Below are 5,112 nucleotides of genomic sequence, written 5' to 3' on the forward strand. Positions count from 1 at the left end.
AACCTTATTTAAGTATTCATACGAGTAGTTACAGAAAAGTTCCTGACTTCAAGTGTATCACGAAAGGCCTGGCTGGAGGCCTAACCATCCCGGTTCTTTTACAGGGCTTAGATAGATAGATAGATAAATAGATAGATATATAGATAGATAGATAGATAGATAGATAGATAGATAGATAGATAGATAAATAGAGAGAGAGAGAGAGAGAGAGAGAGAGAGAGAGAGAGAGAGAGAGATATTAGAAAAATTATGTAAATGAAAATATGCTTGTCTTTAAAAATTTCAACATAACTGGATTTTGAACATGCATTCAAAATTTACTAGTACTTACATGCATTATGGTAACATCTATAGGTATATTACCTATTTTGTAGAAATATAATCAAATGTAAAAATGGCGATTGCCAAATGCATTTCCATTTCTAACAAAATAATAATAATAATAATAATAATAATGATGATGATGGTTACTTCGCTTTTGACAGTCGTAACACAGGTTGTGTAAACATATGTAAGGAAACAACCACTGTGGCAAAGTAGTTATTTTTAGCTTTCACATGTCTCTCATCAGTGGTACATACTGAACGGAGAATATAGCCCCATTAATATCAATAATACGACCACAACCACCGACATAATTATCACAGCTACAAGAATACAAACAAACCAGTTGGTAGTTTGGAAAAGAAAGAGAATCTAGAAATAGAACGAAACAGAAAGAGAAATCTGGATATAACTTCAAAGCCCACTCATACTCACACATGCAGAATGGCACACAGAGACTCACTCACACGCACTTTCACACACACACACACACACACACACACACACACACACACACACACACACACACACATTCGTGCATACAAGTGGAAATGTACTAAACTATAAGAGCTACATTCCAAGTTTGCCTTGTATTTACTTAAGCCGTTTACTGTAAAATTCCATGGTCGCGACTGGCGCTAGTAGAAACTTATAAGAATGACTATATATCAAAATGACAGGAAGAGGTTATTAAACATGTCGATAAGTAAACGGGAAAAAGTTTTATGTGTATATACATACAAATACACACATGCACGCACATATATTTATACACGTTATATGTGTGCGTACATTTGTGATTGTGTGTGTGTGTCTGTGAGTGTGTGCGTGCATGTGTGTGTGTGTGTGTTTGTGTATGTATTTTGCCTAGGCATTGCAATACTATTAAACTGGTATTGAACTCAAAATACATATGCTTCCGGACGAAGCGTTAGTCGAGTACAGAGCGGTAAAATAAAAATGAGATGACAAAAGAATAAACAATTGTCTTATGAATTTCACTAGCTTACGCTGTTTCAACTATAAGATGCAGTGTGGACTCATATTTCAGTGCCCGAGTGATATCTTCATCCTCGATGAAGTTATAAGGTTTCACTCGGGCACTGTAAGCTAATGAAGCTCAAAAGATAATTGCTTATGTCTTTGTCATCTCATTTATATATATACACACACATATATATATGTCTGTGTGTATGTGTGTGTATATGTGTGTGTTTGTGTGTGTGTGTGTGTAGCAAAAAAATAGGATATATATATATATATATATATATATATATATATTGACTATTCTGCTGGATAATAGGTCATGTCCCTCTAGATTTCCGCTCGTATTGCCTCCACTCAAATTATAAATTGGGACTTAGCTCAACTTGAGCACTTCGATTCTTGCCTATCTACGAGTATTGTTAATTAATAACAATATCTATGAAATAATATAACTTATATATATATATATATATGTCAGCCGCATGGCTCCAGGTTCAGTCCTACTGCGTGGCACCTTGGGTTAATGTCTTCTATAGCTTCGGGCTGATTAAACCATGTCAGTATTTTAGGAGATGGAAACTGAAAGAAGCCAGTCGTATATAAATGTATATCTATGTCAGTGTGTCTCTGTGTCTGTGTTTGTCCCATACCACCGATTGACAACCGGTATTGGTGTATTTACGTCCCCCCCCCCGTAACTCAGCAGTTTGGCAAGATACGCCGATAGAATGATTTACATAATTTTCCACTCGATAGTGGGAATAGTATAAGATACACATCTCCCCATTAACTCTATCAATGAGTTTAGCTGAGTATTAACTAAGTAAGTCTGCTTGATGTGACGATGATTGGATGCAAATTCATCTGTTGGATGAACGTGTAGAAAATATATTTATAAAATATAAGAAATACTTCGTTTTGCAAGATTTGTAATGCGAATTCGTGTGTTGGAACAAATTTTGTTATGTCTTCGGATGATGATGATGATAGTAGGTATGCATGCACAATGACATATAAGAGCGAAATAATAATAATAATAACACATGCACTGGATCAATTCCATTTCTCTATTGATAGTCAATTGGTTAACTATCTAACCAATTTATCGATCGTTTGTTTAACGCGCAGCGTGACTACAGTGAAATGACTGAAACAGTTAAAAGAATAAAATAACACACACACACACACACACACACAAATACATACACACACACACACACACACACACACACACACACACACACACACACACACACACACACACACACACACATACATATATATATATATATATATATATATATGGTATATGTTAAAGCTATAACATGATGAAATTGAATGGAAATCTGATTAACACTAGAGTTGAACGAGTTTGCTCATGTAAACACATCACCAAATTCCTCTTTATCAATCTTAAATAACTCTTCCCTCTCCTTTTGCTTAGATCTGTTCTTGTTTTTTTTATAAAAAATATTTCTATATATATATTATCAGTTTCTATGGAATACTCATCACATGCTCTTTACATCACTATAGCACTATCTTCTGATATTTTTTTATTTAACTTTCCCTTCTAACAATTGCATGGCCCACCATATATTGGGCTAGCATTTTATCCCCCTCTCTCTAAACCTCCCTTTCTCTATATATTTGTTTTTTTATAAAATACTATCTTTCCTTAGTATATAATATACTTATAATTTTTCTAATTTATTCTATTTGCATAATGTGTCCTAAAACACCCCTCTACATACCCATTTAATTAATACTGTTTTATGTTAATTGTCGCTCTACCTGATAATTAAATATAACTTACTGCTGATATATGCAAACATATATAGTACTTCTTGGTGTCCTACTTGACTACAACCATGCGTGCATATCTAGATTTAGCTCTTATTTGTCATTGTGCGTGCATACCTACTATCATCATCAACGTCATCATCATCATCATCCTTATTATTATTATTATTATTATTATTATTATTATTATTATTATTATTATTATTATTATTATTATTATTATTGCGTGTTTATTCACTATATGTTGCCACTAGTATATATGTTTTAATATGAACATGTGCACATACACGTATGTTCCACATACACACACACCCACACACACACACACACATACATACATACATACATACATACATACATACATACATACATATATATATATATATATATATATATATATATATATATATATATATATATATATATATATATATATAATATAGATTTAATCAAAAGATTAAATGTGGTACTTAAAATGTTTGAGGCACCAGAATTTGGTAGGGTAAAAACCAAAAACAAAATCAAGAGATTTGGTGAATAAAATTTGAAGAAAAGCAACAAAAATTCAATAGGTTATAGCAGTACGTACGTTTCGTACAAACTTCATTTATTCATGTGGTGAGAACACCACATAAAATGTACAATGAAAATGTACTCCTCAGCTGCATAATGGAATTTCATTTTAGAAAGTCATTTTGTATATGTGTGCAAAAAACAAGAGTAAGAGAAGAAAACATACCATCTTGACTATGCTGCTGTTTAACAGTCTATATATATATATATATATATATATATATATATATACTATTATTTTTATATAAGTTTGGACTTATATCTATATACGTGTACCTTTTCGCTCTTTGTCTGGTATGAGTATATATATTTTTGTACGGTGTTTCTTCCTTTACGTATACTCTAATCATAAAAAAAAATCCCACTAGAATTCCTATATCAATGTATACTAATGTGCAGATATGCCTCTACTCACGTATAAATAAATATACTAACAATTTGTTCCTTATAAGATTTTTATTGACATTATATTTAAATTCTTTTGTATATTTTGTATACTTATGCGCACCCCCATACTCGAATTTTTTCGTATATTCATAACACACAATACTCTTCTATTTCCGTACTATTAATTAATTACTAACCTAATTCCACACTATATATCCCTCTCACATTATGCCAAGCTAGTTCCTTAGCTCATAATTTTATTTATACTTAAACATAGTTAGTGTATTACCTTACATATCAATTACATATAATTTAAACCCTCTATTTTTCTATTCTTCATTCCAAGCTCATTTATCTTTCCTACATTGTTATATTTCAGTGTCACTACTTCCAATAATAATAAACCTCTGGGCGTTTTTTTTTGTTTTGTTTTTTTGCTTTTATCGTTATAGCCACAAGTATTTACTATCTAAATTGTAATATTAACAACTTTTTTTCTGTTTTTACTTATTTTTCAACCTTAAATTTATTACATACAAACGAATACTAGTTCTTATGCAGACACAAGTCCATTTTACGCAGCTTATTCTCTCTTTAACTTTTTCTACTATTATAATACTTGTTTATGTTAACAATACAGTCGCCCTTTATACACTCTCTTCTAAATTAACTTTATGATCATGTATAAAAATGTTTTTAAATATGCACTACACTTAGTACAGTTTCTAACTGTAAGGTCATTTGGTTGGCACTCCGTCGGCTACGACAAAGAGGGTTCCAGTTGATCCGATCAACGGAACAGCCTGTTCGTGAAATTAACGTGCAAATGGCTGAGCACTCCACAGACACGTGTACCCTTAACGTAGTTCTCGAGGATATTCGGCGTGACACAGTGTGACAAGGCTGACCCTTTGAATTACAGGCACAACAGAAACAGAAAGTAAGAGTGGGAGAAAGTTGTGCTTAAAGAGTACAGCAGGGTTCGCCACCATACCCTGCCGGAGCCTTGTGGAGCTTTAGGTGTTTTCGCTCAATAAA

The sequence above is a fragment of the Octopus bimaculoides genome, chromosome 10 (assembly GCF_046866305.1).
Source record: "Octopus bimaculoides isolate indiv1 chromosome 10, ASM4686630v1, whole genome shotgun sequence".
NCBI lineage: Eukaryota > Metazoa > Mollusca > Cephalopoda > Octopoda > Octopodidae > Octopus > Octopus bimaculoides.